Source organism: Podarcis pityusensis (genome assembly GCF_964106645.2).
Source record: "Podarcis pityusensis genome assembly, chromosome: 3".
NCBI classification, from domain to species: domain Eukaryota; kingdom Metazoa; phylum Chordata; class Lepidosauria; order Squamata; family Lacertidae; genus Podarcis; species Podarcis pityusensis.
Genome location: NC_138026.1, coordinates 97,874,958 through 97,900,377, shown reverse-complemented (window position 1 = coordinate 97,900,377; position 25,420 = coordinate 97,874,958). Strand labels below are relative to the sequence as shown.

General features: G+C 43.0%; 1 protein-coding gene and 1 long non-coding RNA gene across 4 annotated transcripts in view; one reads left to right on the top strand and one right to left on the bottom strand.

Annotated features, from left to right (window-relative positions):
* Positions 1-1,437: 1,437 nt before the first annotated feature.
* ATF3 (activating transcription factor 3) overlaps positions 1,438-25,420 on the top strand; it is a 37,014-nt gene continuing 13,031 nt past the window's right edge. The window contains exon 1 of one of the 3 annotated variants that reach the window (XM_081000627.1): positions 1,438-1,543. The gene's annotated coding sequence lies outside the window, so the exon portion shown is untranslated. Of the gene's footprint in view, positions 1,544-23,322; positions 23,557-25,420 lie in introns of those variants that run through there. The other 2 variants (XM_081000628.1, XM_081000626.1) reach the window with 2 other exon arrangements.
* On the bottom strand, positions 11,877-24,597 carry LOC308474410. The gene is made up of 2 exons (XR_013984706.1): positions 24,272-24,597; positions 11,877-13,285 (listed from the first exon to the last, which is right to left on the bottom strand). It is a non-coding gene; the product is annotated as an uncharacterized lncRNA (long non-coding RNA).

The window sequence follows — 25,420 nt, the reverse complement described above, 5'->3', positions numbered from 1 at the left end:
TCCATTGGTCATGCTGGCTGGGGATGATGGGAATTGGAATCCGACATCTCGAGAGCCACAGGTTTCCCATCCCTGTTTTATGGGATTGGCTGCCACATTAAGAATAAGAATAATAAGTCACTGTTTTGCCACGGCAACTCAAAGTGACTTACAATATTTTAAGCAAAAAAAACAAACACATTCATTAAAACCAGCCACACACACACAAAATAGGTTGAAACATCCCACTGGGACAAAAAGGTCATAGGTAAAAGCCAAAGGCCTGATTAACAAAGAATGCTTTTGCCTGGTGCCTGAAGGTGTGCAATGACCGTTCCACTGCCAGGTGAGCCTCCCCTGTTGTACTGGTCATAAGCTTAGAGGACTTTTCAAACTGGCTAGACAAATTCAGGGACAATTCTAGTTGTGATGACTCTGTGCAACATGTTCAGAGAGTAGGTCACTGAATACCAGATGCTGATGAGCAACAGAAGAAGAAGACACCACAACAACCACATGTAATATTGACATTCCCGATTCTGGAAACTTAAGTGTTAAAAATACAATCAGAATTGTTTGTATTGCATCCATCTGTCATAGATTCTTTAGCTGAGATTGCTGCATTGCAGGGGGGGTTGGACTAGATGACCCTCGGGCCCCTTTCAACTCTACGATTCCATGATTCTATGATTTATTACTGTTTCTATCCCAACCTTCCTTTAGGGAGTTCAGAGAGGCATATATGGTTCTTCCTCCCCACCCACCCTTCCATCGTCACAACAAGAACCCTGAGAGGTAGGTTAGGCAGAGTAAGTTGGGCTTGTCCAAAATCACATAGGGAACCTCATGATTGTGGGGCTTTGAACTCATGCCTTCCTATTCCTAAGGATTCAGCATTCTAACCACTACACCACACTACCTCTTTCATAACTAACTTATTTAAGAATAACTTCCTTATCACTCGTTTTGAAATTGAACATGGCTTTTTCTTTTCTAAACATTGTGATTCTTTCCCCCCCCTTTTTTTAAAAAAATGCTGTTTTTGACATGTCTTTGTATTGTAAAGGAAGAGCCGCTGGCTGTAAATTTCCACACACTAAAAAGCAGAAAATGACTTAAGTAGTTAGAGGAGCAGGGGATCACACAAAAATATTTAGAACTCATGTCAGTCTCACCGGTTTCGAACGACAGATGTTGTCCCTAGTAGGTTATCTTTTGAGCAAAGGGCATTGCTGTGAAATACAGCCCCTCACGCACTGGTAAGGTCGAGATGATGCGGTTGCTTCATATTTAGATCATGGGTAGTGGAGAATTATAGGGCGCATATTAGTCACCTATGCTATGATTTCATATTCCCACCTAATTTAGTAACAACAGTTGGTTACTTGGGGGGTGCCTGGGGGGCAAAGGAGATTTAGGTCATTAACTGAGGTTCTGGCTAAGGGAGCAGATGGAGAGGTTTGAAAGAGAGATGAGGAGTCAGGCTAAAAGAGAGAAGCTCAGCTTTCCCAGAGACCGAGGGCTGCTTCAGGTCTGGAACTGGCTCATCTCTCAACTTTCCCAGGTAATACTATATACATCCATGTAAACGTGTGTGTGTGTGTGTGTGTGTGTGTGAGAACAGTGCTTGGGACTGTTAACGGTGAACACTGAATGTTGACCATCACAGATTAGTTTTGCAAATGCCTGAAAATAGACATTTCCCCCTTTCCTGAAATTAGCAAATGAACACTGATGGTCAGATTGTAAAGCTATATTCACGAGGGTTAAATATTGTGAGTTTTGGAGAGGTATTCACAAGATTCATCTGGGGGTGTCACCCAGGACCTGTGAAGGTCAACAGTTTCCACATATCTGTTTGAAGTGGCTTAATTTGCTTTTGTTCAATGTTTCTTTGTGTCAGGGCATCAATCATTTTGCTGCGGGTGGGTGGGAATTTATGCTCTGGAGGGAGTTTCCAAATCAGTGAGCTTTTTTGGGGTAACTAAATATCACTGAACATATGCATGCCGCTATTTCACCAATACCAAATAGACATATTCTGTATTTGAGCTGTGTCACAGCTGAGAAATGAGATTTCTAGTTTGCAGTCTTATGCCTAATGGAACTTAGACTGTGTACACACCATTCATTTGATGCACATGGCTTCCCCAGAGAAACCTGGAAACTATAGCGTACACTTCACAGAGCTACAATTCCAAGCACCCTTGGCAAACTACAGTTCCCTGGATTCTTTGGAGCTAGTCCTGTGCTTCAAATGTATGGTGTGTACCCTCCAATAAGTGTGTATAGGATTGCAGCCTAAGGAAATTTGTGAAAAGGACCACTGACTTTGGTGGCAGCGAGTGAAGCACATTCTTAAATCTCTGTATGGGTATGCTCACCTTTCCAATTACTCCACATCCAGTGTGCTCCCACTGCTAATTTTCAACGCGGCCGCTGCACAAGAGCTACAATCCATATCAGTGCTATGGTTCCGTGACAAATACTGCTGCTGGACATGTTCCTTCCTCAAACCAGCTTCAATCTGATTAGAAAACAATGTGGAGGAATCCGCAGGACTCTGAACAGAGGCAGTGTGGTACAGTGGTTAAAGTGCCAGGCAAGGATGTGGAAGACCAGGGTTCAAATCCCTACTTGGCCAAGAAGCTCACTGGGTGATCTTGGACCAATCACTGCCTCTCGGCCTAACCTTCTTCGCAGGGTTGTTGTGGGGATTAAACGAGGAGGGAGAGAGCCATATACAACATGTTGCGCTCCTTGGAGAAAGGTGGGATAAAAATAAATGTGGAAAACTGTAATGGCCATCACATAGCTACAGATGAGCATGCAAGTCAGGTGGCAGCTTAACGAATAAGTGTTTGGGGTTTGCGTGTTGCAGGGGCAGGGAAACCCAAAATGTCCCTAGCTTTCAGTGAAAGCATCCTCGCCCTCTCTGCAGTGTTGAAAATTCCCGGGGCTCCAGGTGCGTTTTGTGACTTGACATGGTCTAATTGTGACCAGTTTGAGATGTGTGGCCATGATCTATGGCAGGGGTCAGCAAACTTTTACAGCAGGGGGCTGGTCCACTGTCCCTCAGACCTTGTAGGGGGCCGGACTATATTTTGAAGGGGGGGAAATGAACGAGTTCCTATGCCCCACAAATAACCCAGAGATGCATTTTAAATAAAAGGGCACATTCTACTCACGTAAAAACATGCTGATTCCAGGAACATCTGTGGGCCAGATTTAGAAGGCGATTGGGCCAGATCTGGCCCCCGGGCCACTAATAATGAACATACCTTAAGTCTTTTACGTTTGGCAGACATGGGTATTCTTCTGAATTTGTCAATAAGGGAGAATGCTACTCATTCAACATGTTATAGTCTGTTGTTTTAGATCTGACGTATATGGACAAGTGAAATTGAAGCACAGCTGGGTGTGTGCAGAGGGGGAGCTTAGCTCTTTCCTTCCCAATGCCCTATTTAAAATCCCTCCCCCCCCAACTGCTGTTTGCATAGGGAAGGACACACCCCTTGGTGCCAATGGAGGACACCTTCCTGATGTGCAAACAGTAGATTGGGAGGGGAAGAGATTTTTAGTTGGGATCAGAGTGGTAGGGCCAGGTAGAAATCTGATTCTGCTGCTTTGATCCTGCCTGGCAACCCTCATGGCTATTACATTTAGAGAGGAACTTTTTTTTCTAGCTGAAGGGCTGCATTCCTTTCTTGTCAGCCTTCTGGGGGCCACATGCCAGTAGTGATTAGGGCTGGAAACAAAAGTAGGCGGAGCAGTGAATGCAAATCCTACTTTTGTGCAGGAGGCTAGTTCCTACATGTACAGTGGTACCTCGGGTTAAGAACTTAATTTTTTCCCGGAGGTCTGTTCTTAACCTAAAACTGTTCTTAACCTGAGGTACCACTTTAGCTAATGGGGCCTCCTGCTGCCGCCACGCGATTTCTGTTCTCATCCTGAAGCAAAGTTCTTAACCTGAGGTACTATTTCTGGGTTAGCAGAGTCTGTAACCTGAAGCGTCTGTAACCCGAGGTACCACTGTACTCACACACCCATCTCTGTATGTAGAAAATATGTACTTGCTTACCACCGCCAACAACAACAACAACAACATGACATGTTTATCTGTGTGTTTGTGAAGGGAACTATTGGTCTGAAAAGGTCTTTGCCTTAAAAATATGGACACTGCATTTATGTTTGGTATTGCCGTGGACATTGGGGGAAAAGAGGGGAGAGAGAGAGGGAGGGAAAGGGTTGCAGGAGATGGGATAATGATCTTTTCATTCTGTTGCATAGCGTCTGTGCAGGGTTTTTGTGTCAGCGTCTCATGCGTAGGTCCTTTATTTATATAGTTATTTATTTTTATTGGCATTGTGAGAGGGTTGCTGTATTTCAAAAAGTGAAAATCCAGAAACCAAAGTTGTTGAGTGTTTCCCCCAAAATCTCATAAAAGGAAATTTAAGGAAATTCACCAAAATCTACATGCCTGGATTTTCCTGGACATTTTAGCGATTTTCACCCGGACACTGTTTCTGACATATGGCAGCCCTATATTGTGAGAGATTTGAGGGTCCAGAGCTTTGTTGCAGTATGCTTTATTTGTATGACTCTAGGAATTGAAAGTGGAGACGCTGTATGCAGTTTTCCTTGTTTATTTGTTTTCTTTGTGTCACAGAAAATCTTTAATAAAAACCAATTTAAAAGAAAAAGCAAGTACTGACACCGTGTGACTCAGAAATAGGTCAATTTATTGAAGCAACCTATTCCACAGGATACTGTAGTTTAAATAATGGGGTTTCATACGCACCACTTCTCCAGACACACCAACCCTTACACGTTCATTTTCCTTCTGAGGAGAATGTGCAGTAAGCCCACAACTTGTGCCCCTGTAATGGATGAATTCAGCTTTCCACATTTGCCCAAAATAAAAAAACCAAAAATGGAAAAGGGGTTGGGTGTCCAGGAAAAAAAGAATTTGACAATTCCACCCACCACTGCACCCAGTGTGTGTTTACTTTAGGCGGTTTTGCCTTCAGGCATGATCCCCAGAACCCTGCGTAAGTTGCAGGCTTACTGTACTACAGAACCAAAAAACGTATCAGTCTAGCACATTTCAGAGATCTTCCAAAGCCAGCTACTTGACATTAAACTACCACTTGACATTAATAGGTTTAGTTTAAATTAATACATTGCTGTGCAGTGAAATCCTACACATGTCTACTCAGAAATAAGCTCAATTATTTGGGACTTCCTCCCAGGCAAGTGTGCCTAGGATTGAAATGTGTTGCTCAGCACCAATAGCTGATTATGAAGAATAGTCCTGCCTGTGTAGCCACATTGCAGTCTAGAGTTGGACAGGCTTCTGCTTGTTGAAATCCGTGGGCTTAAGCATACAGTACCTATCTTTGCCAGTTTGTGAACCCTATTCTGCAAATATCGCTTGGGAAGAAGGTGGAGGCGTCCCAACTTTCCCTGCTGTTTAATCGATCTACCTCCAATGGGAAAAAGTTGCTTGAGCTTCCTTTCAAAATGGTAATTGCAGTGAACCTGAATTAAAATTAACCTTCCTTCTGAGCCGCGGCTTGTAATTTAGCATGACTTTCACAATCCGGCAATTTTGTCCCCTCCTCCTGTGTACAGGAGTGCACTGTATTCAGAAACCGACACCAAGTCTTGATATACAGAGCTTTCTGTTTCTGTGTGACTCAGTTGACATTAACATAATTACGTTACAGGAGTCAAAAGTGATTTTCAAACTATGAGTAATGCGCAAACTAAGAGAGAGAGTGTGTGTGTGTATGTATCAGAGACAAGTACATATCAGCTGCCCGAAGTAAACACCAGCTGCTGGTTTAGCAGCTGGAGAATGGAAGCCTTGATGTACAGTAAAACTATCTGTGTTCAAAACTTATGGACAGAATTGAAATCTAGAGGGCAAGAACCAGAATCCTGGTGTAGTCATAGTAATTATAGCCTTGGGCCTCATATTTTTCTCCTCTCCTAATCCATAAGATCTTGGGGTGAGGAAGCACTTCTGTAACCCTCTCTCACGCATATGAGAACAGTTACAGGTAGGTAGCTGTGTTGGTCTGCCGAAGTCAAAACAAAATAATTTCCCCCCTTCCAGTAGCACCTTAGAGACTAATTGAGTTTGTTATTAGTATGAGCTTTTGTGTGCAATTTTTATTTTGTTTCACATATGAGAAAAGTCACTCATGTGAAGCGGGAAGGCTACGAGAACATGCTTACACTCTTCCTTGTGCAGCTGTTGCACAACTGGCCTGCAAAGTAGGCCAGCTGTATCCCCCTAAATTATCCACTTATTGCTGCCACCGCTGCTCTCCAGCCCTCAGATGGGAGACAATTCTGGGGCACTCGAGGAAGTACTAAAATGTGGGTTCCTGAAAACAACACATCCTGCTTTGCATAGCTATGGAAAATTATAGGCTGAAGCCAGCACATATGCAGATGCATTTTAATATCCTTTACTCCAGTTTCATCTTTGTGTTAATAATAGTAGTAATACAGTAATACAGTGGTGCCCTGCAAGACGAATGCCTCGCAAGACGAAAAACCCGCTAGACGAAAGGGTTTTCCGTTTTTCGATGCACTTCGCAAGACGAATTTCCCTATGGGACTCGAAAGTCTTGCGAGTCTTGCGATTTTTTTCGCTTCCCCCCCCTTTTTCTAAGCCGCTAATAGCCTTTTAGCCGCTAAGCCGCTAAGCCTTTAATAGCCGCTAAACCGCTAATAGCGCTAATCCGCTAATCCGCTAATAGGGTTGCTTCGCAAGACGAAAAAACCGCTAGACGAAGAGACTCGCGGAACGGATTATTTTCGTCTTGCGAGGCACCACTGTATATTATTTATACCCCACCCATTTGGCTGGGTTTCCCCAGCCACTCTGGGTGGCTTCCAACAGGATATTAAGATCAAACATTAAAAACTTCCCTAAACAGGGCTGTCTTCAGATGTCTTCTAAAAGTCAGATAGTTGTTTATTTCTTTGACAACTGGTGGGAGGGCATTCCACAGGGCGGGCGCCACTACCTAGAAGACCCTCTGCCTGGTTCCTTGGTTTAAACTAAAAGAAGCAAGACTGGATATCATCTTTCAAATACGTACCAGTGCTTGGTGACCATTCTGCTTATTATGCTATCATAAACTGGAAAACATTTGTCATGCTTTTAATTTGCAAATAATTTTATGGCATTTCTTTACCTTGTTCATTTTGGTTTAATTGCTCCCACACGAAGCAAAAACACCACATACAATAATGCACAGCTACAATTAAACCAAGCCGAAGATAAGAAAGGTCGAAAGGCTCCCTGCAAATTACAGGTGCTAGAAAAATCACTATTATTCATAATGAATAATGATGATGATGACAGCAGCTGAGAAATATATAAAAGACGGCAGTAAGCAGGAGGGCTGCCTTTTAAAATATATGGGTCAAAGTGATGGGGATTAATACTGCAACCCTAAATGCACCCCCAGGAGGGAGCAAGCCCTATTGTACATAGTGGAGCTGACTTTGTAGTAAAACATGCGTAGGATTGCGCTGCTAGTAGAGTCAAAAGGAGAATTCGTTTGTGCCAAGTGGGGTTTTAATACTATTTTCTCTTAAACAAAGGATGCTCCCCCTCAATGCCATGATCACAACACAAACTGCTTTCAAAATTCCTTTCAATTTCAAAGCCCATTTTCGAAGCAAGGGGGGAGACAACTGTCTGAGTAACAGCAGCCTTAAACGCCCTTGAAAACAAAGAACCAGCTTCTTTAGACCCTGGCAGAGAACTTTTAAAAGAAACAAGAGCGCTGCTTCTGTCATTCAGACATTTGCATGAGACAAGGAAAACGTCACAAAATTCGGGGAAGTGCAAGCTTCGAAGGATGGCAGGTTGTGGTTTGGTTCTCAGGTTGGTTCGGAAAGTTTAGATTTAATATTTGCCTTTAAATGCAAACCAAACTGAATTTCTCCCCCCATCCCTAGTTAAGATCATGGTGCTATGAGAAGGAGGTTCAGCTTATCCCGTTTCCAACACAATTTCCCTGATTAAAATCATCCCCAGCTTTTGCTCTTTGGAGGCACCCCCATGGTTTCAAGGCTGTTAATGAAGCAAGAGATGTCTCCAGGCTGACCAGCGCAAGGCTCCTGTAGGGATGACACAAGATGTTGCGCTTGCGGAAGGACAAAATCCCTTCCCTCACACAAAAAATTCAGCGTATTGAAGTGGACCAGGTTGCTTTAAGGTTGGTAATGGGACAATGTCCTCCCATGGGGTGCTCAGAGCAGACCACATGGCGGTCCTCCGACAGAAGGGAATGGGTGGGGTCACTCAGGAGGATGACTATCAAGTCTCCATCCCCATCCTCAACATGCTCTACCTGAGGCAGATGCCTCACTCTGCCTGATGAGAAGGCCGGCCCAACCCATGGCACAGAAGCTCTAGGGCAGTTGAGGATTTATAGATATGCACAAAAGTAGCGTCCCTTGTGGTGGATGATCCCCCCCAGTCATTAACATAATTAACTGAGAAAAGATCTTTGAAACATGACAATGAATTGCCCTTGATGAATTCTCGTGTTTAAATTTATTACGTTGTGTCCGCTGTCAAATGTCTCCTACTCCCCGATTAAACTGTAGAAGCTGTGATGCCATGCAGGCCAACATGTCATGTGGCGACTGCCGACACATTCCCTTCTTTCTACCTCTCTCTATATGTGTCTCATCACAAGCAAAAGGAACTGTTTAATAATCTAATGGGGGGGGGATAATCTGTGTTATTACCTCATTCTTAAGCGTTTAGCTCTGTTGTATTTTTTGGATGGAAGTCACATTTATTTACATGAAGGAATAGCCCTACCCACGCCCCTCAAAAAAGGGCTGTGTAGAAAACACGGGGGGGGGGGAGAGGAGAAAAGAGCTTGCAATTCAATCTTTGATCTTCAGATGTAGAACCCAACTCGTGTTTGCTTTATTTTCCACACACACTTCTTTCATTCCTATCTGGACATGTTCATGGCAAAGCTATAAAACACCCAGGAAACTGAAAGTTAAGGCAGTCCATTTCCCTCTCCCAGCCTTTGAAACTGGAGGAAAAGGCAAGAGTCTTAGCTAAGTGAAATTTCAGGACACTCTTGTTCCTCAATTTCCTGCCATCTTTTATGTTCTGTGTCAGATTATCACGTAACCACTATTGAAAGACACCCCCACTGTGTTGATAATATTGCTATAGTTATTTATAAAGGATATGGTGAAAGAAAATAATCGTAACAAATGCTCTTAAAACCTGCTCTTCTTTAGCAAATTACACTGGGCAACAATTTTTTACTTTTTGAATGTTGTCTAGATTTCTACAACTGATTTAGGGTATTTTTGCACTGCTGAATCAGGAAATGGCATCCGTTTCTCTCCATCAGGTCCGGTTTACTGTAAACTGAGTGGTGGGCATTGATAAAGGTAAGTACACGTAAATTGCATGTTGCTTCACCATTTTTCAAACTTCAGGGATTGAACTTCCGTTTCTTGGAACTCCTGGAATGCTCAGCAGCAGGGAGGTCTCTCTTCAGAGTCCAACAGTAGTCAGCCATCATGACTGCGTCCCAGCGACCCTGATACCTGGTCTCCATCTCTTTCATGTCCTGATTTCCCTGCTCTCCCCCTGCTTGTCACTCAGGGGGATTTCTCCCCCTGCTCGTCACTCATTGAACCCAGGTTCTCAGGAAACCGGCCCATATGTGAAAATAGGTAGTGCATCTTGATGCTCATATAGCAGCCCAGGTTTCTGAAAGCAGTCAGCATGTTGTTGACAAGTTCTGCATAGTTTCTGGCCTTATTGTTGCCAAGAAAGTTCTTCACTACCAGAACAAATGCCTTCCACACTTCCAGTTCCACTTCATTCATTGAGTTTCCGAACTCTGGATCTCTGATGAGCTGACGGATCTGAGGACTGTCAAAGATGCCAGCTTTCAACTTCTCCATGGTCAATCCTGGAAAAGCCTGGCACAAGTAAGTGAAGCAGTCACCATCCTTGTCCAGAGCCTTGGTAAACTGCTTGATTAAGCCGAGCTTGATGTGCAGCAGTGGGAAGAGTATTCTGTCTCTGTCCACCAGAGGGTCATTGATGACGTTCCTTTTTTTGCAAGGCACCAGTTCCTCCCACACAGGCCAGTCCTTCTTCGTGTAATGCTGAGCACGGTCCCTACTATCCCACATGCACAGAAAACATGGGTACTTGGTGAAGCCAGACTGTTGTCCCAACAAAAAGTTCACCATCTTCAGATCAACACAAATAAACCACTTATGCTGATCAGAACCAATTTGCTTCAGCACATACTTCACCGCTTCATAGTTCTCCTTCAGTGTAGTCGAGTGAGCCAGGGGTATAGAGGCAAACTGGTTGCCGTTGTGTAGCAGAACACATTTCAGTGATCGCTTGCTGCTGTCAATGAACAGTCTCCGGTCTTTGGGTTCGTACTGTGGCACTCCAAGCTTGAGCAGAAGCTGCGCAATATCTGCACGGTACACCAAGTCCTTCTCTTCCGAGAAAAAACGGAGGTACTCTTGATGCCTGTTGCGGAAGAAACTGATGCGAGCACTGTCAGAGAGGAGTTTTTTTCCCCTTCAATCTGGATGCCAACAGTTCGGCAGAGTCCTTTGACAAGCTGAGGTCACGAACTAGATCATTCAACTCCTTTTGGGAAAATGGATGTGGAGCATCATCTTCAAGAACCATCACTTCTTCTTCATGTCCTTCAACACTGGAGGCATCTTCGTCACTAATGTCAGGAAGTTCTCCGAAGATAGGCACTGGAATTTCATCACAATGAGCTACAGGACGACGTGCTGATTGAAGATAAGGATACTTCGTGGGGCGGCTGCCCCATTAACTTAGTTTTGATCCCCCAACTTTATGCTTTGCTGCACCAATTTATGGAAGATTTCGAGGTTTTATCACTTCAAATTGATCCCTTTTCGACATAATCACCCAGAACTATTGGACCTGAATACTTCTTGTCATTAAAATAATCATTTCCAATCAAAACAATTATTCAACATGGCATTTTACCCCCACCAACTTCTTCTAAAATGCTCCGCATAAGCGTACATGTGAACAAAAACATAAAAAAAGACATGTGGCCATAGCTCAAAAACTTGACCAGATTGCGCAAAACCAATGTGATTTTTGGATTCAGCGCATCAGATTCGTCCTAAATCAACTGAAAAAACGCAGGCAACAAATTTGTTGTTGACCAGTGTTATCTTTGAATTCTCCAAGAGCTAACTAGAACTGTCCTGCAGAATCTTTTTGCATCCTGCAAACTGGGCAAGTTGACCCTCTCCTAGGACAGGAATACCCTTTATCGAAAGCATCTATGGCAGAGATGTCAAACTGATGTATATTTATACATATACAAGATACTTATGCATATTTATTAGGGCTGTCAACTGCCTGAACTGATCACCTTCCATTAAACCAATTAATTTTTCAACTAGTTTTTCAAATAAATCTGCATATTACCAAAATATAGCAGATTTTCTGAGATCCTGATCAATGTAGAGCAGGCATGGCCAAACTTGGCCCTCCAGCTGTTTTGGGACTACAGTTCCCATCATCCCTGACCACTGGTCCTGTTAGCTAGGGATGATGGGAGTTGTAGTCCCAAAACAGCTGGAGGGCCATGTTTGGCCATGCCTGATGTAGATGATAACTCACAATTTCATAAGCGGTAGTCATTCCCAGAAGCAAAAGTGATTTTTAGTATTTTGTTTCACATCCTGTTATAATAACATACCAGAATCAAACTAGCCTTAAACGTTCCCCACCCAAAAAGTGTCCTCAATCTGCATTTGCAATTTGATTCATCATTTAAAGCTGTGCTTAGCATTTACATTTCCCAACAGGTTAAATGCTATTTATTTCCTGGATAGGCTTCTTTGTTGGATCTCTTTAGCAGGTATAATTAATATCAGTATAATCTGCGTTACACAAATATATGACTCTACCTCTTTCACAAGCCCATTAATATTTTTTTCTCCACATACTTAAGGATAGCATCTTTTATGTTCATTCATAATGTTTCTTTTTTAAAAACAAAACAAAACAGTTTGCTTCCCTTATAGTGCAATCCTATGCATGCCTACTCAGAAGAAAGTCCCACTCAGCTCAGCAGGGTTTACTCCCAGATAAATGTGTTGAATTTCAAAATATTACCTTCTTACATATCACACCCTGAAACTCCTGATTGCATTAGTACTTTTTAGCCAATTGTTGACTGGATCACCCAATAGCGTACAACTGCTCTGAAGTTGTAATCGCAGTCCATTTTACTAATCCCACTGCTATGTAGATATCCAAAGTCCATGTGATAAAAAGTCTCTGGAAAGTTTCAGGGAAAGAACAAGCCTGTTCAGTTTGCCGCCTTCCTCTTGAAAACCAGAAAACCTCTTCCACAAACCCAGAGGATAATAACAGTTCAAACATTTCCATATAAATTTCAGGTTTCTGTAATAATTTCTTGGTTAACAACAATCTTACGTGCCCAGACACATAAAAGTAAATCCCACTGTGTCCAATGGGCCTTGCTTGCTTTTAGGAAAGTGTGCCAGGGACAGAAATTTATTGTAACACAGAAGATGACCAAACATGAAAGCTACTTCCCATTCAATCACTTTTGTTTGTATGAAAAAAATAAACAAATGCACATTTGTTTCCCATTAAATACACTATGATCCAAATGTCATTCTGCAAGGTTTTATTGCAGGGTTATTGCACTGAAACTGAATGATCTTGTACCTGGGGAAATGCGATGATTCCCAGAGAAAACACATTAATGGTAATGATTATTATAATGCTAACATTTTGTACAAAGTGCATAGGAAGATGCCTTTGACTGAGTCACAACACTGATCCCACCTAGCCCAGCTTGTAGTGTCTCAAGGAGAGAAATTTCCCCAACCCTTGATCCTTTAATCCAAGATGCCAGTGATGATACCTAGTGCCCCATCTCTGCAAAGCTTGTCATGCTCTACTCCAAAACTTTGAACATACGAAGGTGCCTTGTAATACCAAGACTGAGTTCACACATTCACTGTGCACTCATTGCATTTCCAGTTCTGGATTTTTAATCTGAATTCACACACACACACATTATCCTAAATACATATGATATCCCGTACTTTCTTATAAAATACTACCGTCTGATATGTTGTTTCTCAAACCAGCTTCACACTGATTGAAGTCCTTAAGCTGCTCCTAATTCGTCTCTAGCCACAGTGTGAATAAGACATCCCTGGCCTGTCAACACACCTGGGGAGGATACAAAAACATAAATGAATCTAACCCTGATGAACCTGTGCTGATGTGAGCAGCTAGTGGGGAAAGAGATGGAAAATTCACTGAGAAACATCAGCTTCACTGCATCCTAAGGTGGTAATGTGAACACACATTGGCCTATCCAGTCCAGCACTGTCTGCTGTGATTGGCAGGTCAGGGTCTCAGGCTTAACTCTTTCCCATTGGCTGCTACCTGATCCTTTTAATGCGAGATGCCAGGAATTGAACGCGGACATAAATTGTGACACAGAGCTATATAGTACCTAGTTAATGACAAACTACCCCATTTCCCATTATGTCCTTAAGTTTTGCAATAACCTTTAAACTGCTTTTGAAAATAACAAACCTTAGATCAGAGTGGCGAACCAGTTTGGCCCTCCAGTTGTTGCTGAACTACAACTCCCATGCTGGGTGGGGTTCATGGGAGTGTAGTTTGGCAACATCTGGAGGGCCACAAATTAGCCTGCCTTCCTTTAGATGTAAGTTCACTGCGCCTGAGAGCAAAGCTAACATACTTTTTAAAAGCAGTGATTAGATATTAATGGGATCTGCACCATATTGTATTATCCCAGAAGAAGAGGCAGCAACAGCTCAGTGAAACAGTATAACCTTTACATGAGAGGTTCCCACTCCATGGACTGCTTGAAAATTGCTGAGGGTCTCAGTGAATCACTGAATAAACTTCCTTTGTTCTACAAAATAAAGCACCTAAATCGTTGCTGGCATCTGTCTGTCTCAGGAGACAAATAACTCTAATTTTAATAACTATAGTGTTGCATTTCTAATACAGTGGACGTGCTCTTGGATTAAATACAAATACAAATAGAATATTTTCTCCCTTCTGCTCTGGCATAATTCTCAAAACCACTGCACTATTACGAACATTATGGAGGCCGCGGCTTTCTTAGCTTGTTTCATCATCTAGCCCTGCTTCAAAATGGCCTCGATTTCCATGGTGGGTAGGGAACCGCAATCAAGTACAGGCCCAACTACAGCTATTCTAGAATGTTCTACAACCTTGTTATAGATTACCTGAATGCGGCTCACAGACCAGAGTTTGAGAGCCTCTGCTTCACATGTATAATAAGACTGAAGATTTCCAGTTAAAAGAACTGAAGGTAGCAGGGCTGGATCTAGACACGTCAAAGAAGCGATTCAGTTAGATGTGTTGTAAACTCATACAAGGAAATCCAGTAGGGAAAGACGGGACTCCACAGTGCCATTTGGTGTCACACTGTTATCTTCCTCTTCTTTGGTGATCACTCGTAGCCAAGTAAGATTGTCTTCCATAAATATGGTATTAACAGTGAGTCCGTAAGTGACTGTGGATCCACATGTCTTTCCATAGTGGGTGGGAGGTTTCCGGGTGGGAGTTGATCACAGTGAGGGTTTGCCAAGCGTGCCTTCCTCTTAGCACATTTCTCCCTTTTGTCCTGAGTTTGAGTGTCTTCAAAGCCCATGACACCTTTGGTAAAGACTGTTCTCCAACTGGAGCGCTCGCAGACCAGTGTTTCCCAGTTGTCTGTGTTATATACTACATATTTTTAGATTTGCCTTGAGAGAGTCTTTAAACCTCTTTTGTTGACCACCAGCAAAACGCTTCCCATTTTAAAGTTTGGAATAGAGTAGTTGCTTTGGAAGACGATAATTAGGCATCCGAACAACATGACCAGTCTAACAAAGTTAATGTTGAAGAATTGTTGCTTTGACACTGGTGATCTTTGATTCTTTCAGTACAGTGGCATTAGTTCGCCTGTCTTCCCAAGTGATATGTAAATTTTTTCGGAGACACTGTTGATGGAATCTTTTGAGGAGTTGGAGATGGCATTTATAAGTGGTCCGTGTTTCACAAGCATACAGTAAGGTTGGTAGTACAATAGCTCACTCACTGGATCATCACCTTGTTGTGGTGAGTGGGCTTGCACGTTCCTATGACCCTTGTGAGCGAAGCAGTCAGGAGTCTCGTACAGAGTGGTATATCACATATGCAACACATATAAAACACTTTTTCTTTCTTTCAACACATATAAAACCAATCTAGCTGAGTCCCAGGTCTCCGCTTGAGGTTATGGGAAGTTGTTACCAAAGCAGAGAATACTGGGCTGTACTCAATATAAGGCAGGGGCATATGTGAATGAAAGGTGAAGGTCAAAGGATACAGTAGAACCCCAGTGAAATCAATGGAGAGCGTTCAACAGCAGTACTTGGCCAAAGTCTCCCAATCTCAACAACTAGATTAAGAACATAAGAAAATGTGTGCTGGATCAAACCAAAGGTCCAGCATTCTCCAGTGGCCAACCTATGGGAGGTCCATAAGCAAGACTTGGGTGCAACGGCACTTGCCCCACATGTGATTCCCAGTAGCTAGTATTCAGGAGTACACCAACAGTGGCGGTAGAACATAGCTATTGTAGCTAGTAGGCACTGATAGCTTCATCCTCCACAAATCTGTCTGAGTGCTTCATGCGAAAGTGGTTTCAACATTTCAAGAACAACCCCAGCTTCTATTGTCTACAGGAACTGCATTCCTGAATATGTCACAATGGCCTTATCTTAAAACAATTGACATTTTTTAAAGGAAAAAAATCACATTATTGTATAAATTATAGATAAATCTTACAACAGTATTTTGGGAAATAATTGTGGTTACGAATAAATCATTACGGTTTCAACAAAGGCATGTGCCTGGACATTATCTTGTACTTTGCTGTTCCCATGCACCACAAATAAAACCTGTTTCCTTGAAAACAATGGCTAATTAGTCTTCCTTCTTTGCTATGTATTATGGAAGTCAAAGTTGTATCTACCAGACCCCATGCAACTATTTCACTGTAGATGGTGGATTCTTTTTGCCACAAACCAACAGTCTTATGCCACCTTATATACACATTTATTACGACATAAACTTGCACAGACTAGATTCCACTTCTGATGGGGCACAACAGTTTATGCCAAAATAAATGTGATAGGCTGCAATCCAAACCCGTAATCTGGGATTAAGCCACACTGAATTCAACAGGACCCACTGTTGAATAGACATGGTTAGGATTGCAGCCTAAGTATTTAAGAATCCTGAAAACTCTTTGTTTTTGCTACAGAAGACTAACACATCTAGCTCTCTGGATAGTTCTCCCCACTTCTGTGCAACTGCTGTTTCTGTAGCTATAAAAACACAACAATAATTTCTAGGTCTTCTGGTTCTACCACATCTTTTCTCAAAAAACCTAAATAAAACTAGGATATTCTAGTGGGATCCTATATTGGATCATCCTATCAATGATCCAATCATAATTTCCAGTATTTTGACATTTTTGAACATTTCCCTGTAATCAACAAGGGGAAGTTACAGATAGGTAGCCGTGTTGGTCTGCCATAGTAAAAAAAAAAAAAAAAAAAAAAAGGTGCTACTGGAAGGATTTTTTTTATTTCAACAAGGGGAAGGTCGTACCTTTGTTTCCTGTACCACCAGCAATTGTCCCAGAACTGATTAAATGTATTTTATTGAAGCCTTTACAGAATAATACGCCAATGGTGCTGACTCTCATCAAGCAAAACTATACTTTTTGGCAACTCCAGAGCCCATCTGAGAGACTATTGTTCAAATCCATTATCCATTTACCTTGATAGGCATGTTAGTTTTAAGACCCATAGCCACTCCAAGAAGTTGACTAGAAATATTACTTCTGGGTTAGTTCTAAACCCAGTTTTCATTTATGGGCTAATTCTAATCTTAAGGGGAGGAACTAGATTGTTTGTGCTCAACACATCTGTTTCAATTTCAGCTTCTGTTTTCTTGTTACTCATTTAGGCAACAATATTTAAAGGAGAGAGGATGTCATGAGGTTTACCCGTATGATTAAACGGTGGCATTTCGTAGCAATGTAGCTGCTGATCATTTGGGTGTTGTAATTGTTATTTTTTATTCAATTTATTCATGGCTTGCCACATGAAAAGTCTCTGGGCGATTTAAGAAGCTTCGAAAACACAAAGCACAAAATCAAAAAGGGGAAATGGAAGAAAACAGAACAATACAATGAGAACCACAGCAGAATCCCTAGAACAGCATTCTATGGTTATACATTTATAGTGCAAACTGATGCATGGAATGCAGCTCCCCAGAATAAACTATACTGGGCCCTGTGATTAGAAGAGAGACCCTATTAGTGGTCCCACACGCGGCTGTTGTCTGCTTGGTGTTGACTTTCTTGGTGGATCCCCATCTATCGAATGCCCACCTGGTGAGATCTGTCTCCCACACTACTGATTTTCAGGAGAAATTTAGAGACATTCCAAATTACCCAGACATTTGATGGCTGATAGATATTGGTCATGGCAACTTTGAAATTAACAACCATGAGGTGTGTTCTTTAAAAATAAAATAAAGAAGAATATGTTTAGATAGTTTTTGTTTTTATATAATTTTGTTTGATATAATTTTAGGAACCTTTGGTGAAACATCCCGACAGTATGTTAATTACTAATTAACTTGAAAAATGGATGGCAATTTTCATTTAATAAATAAAATAATAAAATAAATTGTCAGTGTTCTCGTGGTACGTTTCTGTTCTATCACGTTTTTTTTTGCAGTGTATTTCCAATTTTTTTATAGAAACTATGGATAGTTGTTGTATAGCTGCTAGTGTCACACTCTATTGCCCCAATCTATCACTGTAGTATTGTAAACTTCAACCAAATGTTCCCACAGTAAATTCAGGTTTTACTGGCATCATGCAGCAGGGCTGTTCTTACGTTTGGTGTGCTGCATTTTCATATGCTTCGTATCTATTTACCTCTAGGTAGGTACCTGTTACAAATGTTTTCTTTTCATTTAATCTACAGCAGGAAAGGCCAATTTCCTGCAGTCCAAGAGTCCAGAAGTTGCAGCAATCAGATCTCCTTATGGATCGTTAGGGTCTGCCTAATTAGGCTGGCGTCAAGAATTGCACAGGTATGGAGCAAATGAACTCATTTGCAGGGGGAGGCAATGGAATAAATCTGCTTCTTCAAAGGTCCCTTGAAGCAGCAGATTTGCAGTGGTCGGTCACATTCTGGAATACTGGGACTGTGTCAGTACAAAGGGGAAAAGAGAAGCACAGAAAGCAAAGCCTTTGTTCATATTTTTGGAACCACCTTCATTTTGGGTAAAACAACCGTAGCTCAGTGGAAGAGAATACCATCTGCATACACAAAACCCCTAGCATTTCCCAGCTGGAAAAGACTCCTGCTTGGAATTCCAGAGAGACTAGCAGTTCCCTATTTTCCCCATGGACTGCTTGAAAACTGCTGGGGGGGTCTTGGTAGAAATCATTAAGTGATTTCCCTGCCTGCCTGCTGTGCTTAGATGCAGCATGGATTTTTAATTGTCTTTTTATTGCTCATTTTGTTCCTTAAATATTGTATTGCAATTTGGATTCTGTAGAATCCGAATTGTAACACAGCTAAACACAGTACAAGAAGTGAAAGCGATAAAAATGCAATTAAAAATCAATACGAGTATGTAATGTGATGGATGTTCCATATCCTGTCTTCCATCACAAAACAACAGATGTGCCACAGACCGCCTGAATGAAGCTTGTGGATCACCAGTGATCCACAAACCAACCTCTGCTGTAGGCACTGCTATAAAACAGCTTGGATGTTCCTACATAGAGCTCTTCAAGGAAAGTAATACTTTGGTGGAAAGTTTACATACGTTAATCAACAGAAGGAAGTGGAATAAAAAGTATCATATCATCATACAGAACTGTTTTATATCAATATTCAGGATGTCTAGCCCAGTATGGAGAATCTACTACTTTGACTGGCAACAGCTCTTCAAGATGGAAGGCATTGAGGTCTTCCTAAGTTCTGCTGTCCGTTTATGTTCTCTCTACCCATGATATACCGTACTTGATTCCCTCCAGCAGTTTGGGTTTGTGGTCTGAGAAATATCTACTGTATCTACTGTATCTACTGTTTATTTTGTTTAAGCAGATCTTTGTTATACATAATATTTGCTTAGGGTTTTTTAAATCATACTGGCTCCAGCGGAACGACAGAAACTTTGTGCAACTGAGCTTCTGGCACCATCATACTTTTTTGCAGGTTGACCACAAATGGGTTTATTCCGAAATGAAGTCTCACAGAAGTTTGTAGGAAATAGGTTTTAGATAAGATATGCACAGAGCTGCAGCCTTGGGCAGCACAATTACTTGCATGCAAATTCTGTGAAAATCAATGGGAAACTTCCAACTAGATCCAGCTTAAAACTGTGAGTATTTTTCCACGGCTGAAATATATTGTTCAAGTGTGGAGTTCAGGTTCCATTTGGGATATTAGAAAAGAGAACTGGCACACAAATCTTGGTTATCTTCCATTGGCTAATTTACTGTTAATCGATGAGTGTGCAGATTGTTTATTTCCCCAGATCACACAGAATTGAAAGACAACTTCTCAGCTTTATCTAATGCAAAAGGTAAACCTAAAGGGTCCCCTCACCATTAGGTCCAGTTGCAGACGACTCTGGGGTTGCGGCGCTCATCTCACTTTACTGGCCGAGGGAGCCAGCGTACAGCTTCCAGGTCATGTGGCCAGCATGACTAAGCCGCTTCTGGCGAACCAGAGCAGCGCACGGAAACGCCGTTTACCTTCCTGCTGGAACGGTACCTATTTATCTACTTACACTTTGACGTGCTTTTGAACTGCAGGTGGGCAGGAGCAGGGACCGAGCAACGGGAGCTCACCCCGAAGCGGGGATTCGAACCACCGACCTTCTAATTTTTTAAAAAAACACTTCTGATAGTAGCTAAAACCCCTGCTGGTTAATATACTAAAAGTGTGAGAAGTGCAACAACAACAAAAAAATATGTTTCTGTCTTACCTGCCTGACAAAGAAAGTTCTAGTTGTCTGATGTCAATACAAAATTTGACACATAAAATATGCCATCTTTCCTGTTTACTATTTATTTTCTAGGAGGAACTTTGCAACAAGCAGTTATTCCAAGCCACTTTTAAGCTTCTTAATAGGCATAACTGGTCCAAAGTAAAAGTTGTTCATGTAAAAAATAAAACCAAAGTTCTCAAACCCTCTTATTAGATTTATGGGAGCTGTAACCAGCCATAAAGCTAAAAAAACACTAGCAGCTCATGTAAATAAATAAAATTCTGGTGCTTATTTTCCTCCCTTGCCCCCTTCAGTTCTAGCTAATATGCATTCCACAGCATATTTTAAAAATAAAATACGGAAAATGCAAAACTAATTTAAGTGCTATTTGTAAAAATGGCCTTAGATTTGAGGATTAAGCTGTATGTGGCACAGCCACGCCAGACAGTTCTAGAATCAGTTGTCAAGGCATCTCTGAGATTTCAGTAGGGTTTTCTACCCCATATATGTGATACTACAGGCTCCTTTGAGTCTCGCTTTCTGTGTATGCACCTGTAAATGTTGCTAGTGGAGTGTTTACTGTTTTAAATTCCATGTAGATTTTAAGTCATGCAGATTTCAAATTCTCCTTACAAAGGTTCTCAGTCCCCAAGTGCTCTCTGGGTCAGGTGCAAAAATCTATATAAGCAAGCAAACCCCAGGGGATTCTCATAAAATCAAATAATTGATTTTCCAATCCCTGCAATGCAGAAATCTACTAGATATAGAATTTACTTGGACATGGTGAGTTGGGTCCAGATTTAGCCATGCTTAGAGAAGGCCCGTGAATTCCATGGGAGTAAGGTTAGTTTAAGTGTCACTGATTTCATCTGCTTGAAGCATTTTACATTAAGTTTTAAGGGGCAGAGTGTTATGCTCCTAAAGTTGGGAATATATGTGTGCTCCGTCTAACATGAGTTTTCCAACCTCTCATAAGTAGAAAATAGCCATCATCTTCTGTTTCGAGAGATCCTAAGCAGGCTTACTCGGAAGTTGCGCTGAAGTCAACAGATCAGGCTTGCCAGTCAGTGCCTAGAGACTGGCGCATGTCTGCCTCGCAATACTCAGCCACGCAGCGCCCACAGTCCTTTCCGGAGTGGACATCGTGGGTTTATTTCATTTGGCACAAGTCACGTTAGACGTCTGCACGTGCGCGCGCCTTTTTTCTTTTGCATTCTGACGGAAATGCGTCAAAGCAGGCGCCTCCCGGCAGCCTACATCCTTTTTATTCTCCTTATGCACGGAGAAGCGTGGGGGACACGCAAGAAACCTTGACGGAAGGAGGATGCAAAAGCAGCCCTTCTTCCTTCGCCCTCGATTGCATCGCCCTTTGCCTTGAAATTCGGGTGGGGAGCTATTTGCGATGGGGGGGGGATCACCACATCGCCTGCATTCAGACGAATCTGCCCCGAGTCGAGAGACCACCCCCCCCAGCTCAAAGAATAGCAAAGCGTCATTTGAAACAGTCCCAGAGGAGCGGAGTTCGAGGAGGAACTTTTATTTTATTATTCTTCTCCCATCACAAGCGTGGAAAAATGGTTTCCTCTTTGCAAAATAATTGACCTTCCTGCACTGCAGTTTGTTGGAATAGATAACCCTCGGGATCCTAGGATTCCAATGAATCCTGAGCACACACGCTTAGAACTTCTTCGGCGCGAATGATAGGATCAGGCTGCGTGAATTATCCTTCACCGCATTCCCCAAAGGCAAGTTTATTTGGATTCGGAACAGAAATCCAGTTGATCGCGACAGAACCTTCCAAAGTGGAATCGCAAATAAGATAGGATCAGAACATTACCATTTAAAAAATAAAATAAAATGAGGGGGAATGACGGGTGTCTACAATATGCTAAGATAAGCACAAACAACTCTAGTAGAAAATTTAGGGCGGCAATAGTGTGTGTGCGGGGGCGGCGGGGAAGGAGAGATGTTCTTCGATGACTTTAGAGTCTTTTTTTTGCCGTAAAGCGGGCAGACGGGATTTATGTATATGTGGTATGTTCGATTCAGTTATCCCACTGACCCCAATTTCTCGGCTGTCTTTTCTCGTGCGGTTTCGGTCCATTTGAGAGAGGGAGAGGAACGCTCTTTTTTGAGAGTGGCCGGGTCGCCCAAAAGTTTTCAACGATCCCTGGGGATTCTGGATTTAAGGTTTTCACGCTCTCCCGAGAGATATATTGCGCGGGCGCGAAATCGGGGGATTGGGACGCGACGGGACACACGCGGCTGGTCATTAAAGAAAGAAAACCGAAAAATCAAAGAAATGGGGGATTGGGGACGTTGTCGGCGGATCTCGCGAGGTAGGCGCGGATACACCCGATCCCACACAAAAAAACCACACACAGTCTAGACACAAATCTCAAAGGAGGGGACAGATCCCCCCCCCGTCCTTTAACTCCTTTAGCTACACAAAATGGCAAGGCATCATCCGCAAAGTTCCAATCAGATCCTCATTAGAAAGAGAAGGGAATAATAATGATGATAATAATAATAATTTATTATTTATACCCCGCCCATCTGGCTGAGTTTCCCCAGCCACTCTGGGCGGCTCCCAATCAAGTGTTAAAAACAGTACAGCGTTAAATTTTAAAAACTTCCCTAAACAGGAAAGTGGGGAAAACAAAAAAACACGCCCCCCCATCGCACCCTCCTGTCCCTCCTTCCTAATCGCCTCTCCTTTGCCCGGCCCCGCTTTGCTGCGGGATGCCAGCGATCTGGAGTCATGCGCTGGCTTGGGCACCATTGGCTCATGGAGGGATCATGCCGCCGCTGCCGCCGCGAAGGGTGTTCCCACCTGGCTCGCCGCCCGGGCAAGGCGCGCGCTCCGCCTGCCTCTTAAGGAACGCGCCCGGGAAAGCGTCGCCCCGCGCCCCGCCTCCTCCTCCTCCTCCTCCCTCCTGGTGTGTGTGTGTGGGGGGGAGTCCTTGCATCACCGGAGAGCCCCGCCCCCTCGCCAGCCTGGGCCCCGCCCCCTGCCTCCTCCAGATCTTGCTGAAGAATCTATTAATAGCATGACATCAGCGCGCGAGCGGCGGCCAGAGTAAATACCAGCGCTGCCCGCCGGGCTATATAAAGGGGGTGATGCAACCTCGCGGGGAGCCAGAGACGCGGAGAGGCGCTTGGAGCGAAGGAGCCGCGGCTGCCACTACTACTACTACCGCTCCTGCTGTCCAGCGCCACCCGTCCCGCCTCGAAGGACAACCCCACTCCACGCACCCCGCCCGAGATTTTTATTTTATTCCTTAAACTCTCACCTGAGAGTCTTCCCTCTCTTCTCTTCCACCCTCCGACTCTTCGAAACTGGGAAGGAAAAGACGACTCGAAGGAGGAAAGGTGAGGAACAGGTAAGGGAGCGAGACACCGGAGGAAGGGGAAGGCAATCGCGGAGAGAAACCGGGACGAGGAGATCTGGGATCTCTCACCCGCTCACTCAGGTGTTGTCTTCACTGTGGCGGTTTTTTTGGGAGGGGGTTGGTCTGTGGTAGGGAAATAGGCTCGAGGGGAACGCGCGTCTTTCGGTACGTGCGTATCCGTCCCGTTTCAGGTCTCGGAACTTTTTCAGTCAAATCGAGTGTTGAGTAGGTGAGATTTCTTCTTCTTCCGTGGAGTTAGTGAGGTGAGGGAGTCAGAAGTGAAATCGTTCACGTTTCTTTTTCTTTCTTTTTAAAAGTGAGGCTAACTGAAAGTAAAAGTTCATTCATCCGAACAAAGTGTTTGACCGATCTCTCTCGAGCGCTCTCTTTCGCGTTAGCAACAGAAACTTGCCTGTTTCCTCCTCGGGCGCTCCAATCTTAAAAGTTTGGGCGACCGCACAGTGGTTTTCATTGATGCTGCTGCTGTTTGTTTCTTTTGACGGAAAGAAACGGCAAGGGAAAAGGGGGGGGGGGGCAGTTCTGTTTAATCCCAAGATCGTATATTTCCAACTGCGTAAAAACTACGCGTGGAGAGGTTTTTGCGGCGGTTTTTTCCAGGTCATCGCCAGCTTTTTAATTTCCCAGAACACTTTCGGGAGAAAAACAGCAACTTATAAGTGATAATAATCAAATGATGATCACTTACGGTAAGTTGTGGGATGGCGAGAGTTGGCGGAAAAGATTCGAAAGCTTAACTTTTTTTACGATGTGGCAATGCCTCCAGCCGCCAGTCGGTGGCGCACGGCGTGGTAGCGAGAGCGCTCCGTATAGGATGCTTCCTGCTCGATCTGTCAGATTTGTTTTTTACTCGCCGGCGTTGAGTTATCAGAGGAACCTGTAAAAATAGGAATGCAGGCGGTTTTATGCAGATCAGGCTTGCAGGGATCGATAGGACTGTTTCAAAACTTCAGTATGTTTGGGACTTTGGAGTGTTAAACGTTTGTTTAGTGGAACTGCTAATTCCAGAATCCATAGGAGGGAACTATCTTTATTAGGCCAAACAAAATGCCAAAAAATAATGTGCAAGCTTTCGAGTTCTCCAGAACTCTTCACTGGGCTAGATTAAGCAAAGCAGGGATGGTTCTGCCATCTAGCCTGATGAGGAGTTCTGGAGAACTTAAAAGTTTCCACAGTGTTTTGTGACATTTTTGATTGGCGTAATGTAATAAATGGTCCTAATACAGATTTTTTCCCTTATAAGCCAATACGGCTACCTTTCCTTTAAGTGTAGATGAATATGGCTGGTTCCAGATGAAGTAGTCTTCATGCAGATAGAGGCAGAACGTTAACATTTTTGTGGTTTATTTGCATGAAGCTGGGTGAATGCAGGACGTCCTGCAGCCTGTGCATGTTTACTTGGAAGTAAGTCTCAGCAAGTTATATGGAGTTTACTCCCAAAGGAGGTCTGTAGCATTGGCACCATGAAGCCCAGTCCTACTTCTGCTTAATTTGGAAGCCCCCGGTGTTGGAGGATTGACCAGCCTCGGCTAGAAGTCGGGCATTTAGCTTCGCTGGTCTTGTGCTGTGGAATACTCTCTTGGTAGAGATTTGACAGGCACCCACCCTCACTTTTGACTTTCATGCATCTCTTGAAGACTTTTTTTGTGTGCCAACAAGAGCCTTTGCAGCTGCTAAATTTTTATTTTTGATTAGCCAGTCACCTTAAGGAATTTCTGAATTTTTATTCTTTAAATAGTGCTTTATGTTTTCATGTACACTGCCCCAATACGGCAATACAGAAATTATTTAATGAACAAATAAATGGAGAAAGTCCCACAGCTTAACTTACTCAGAA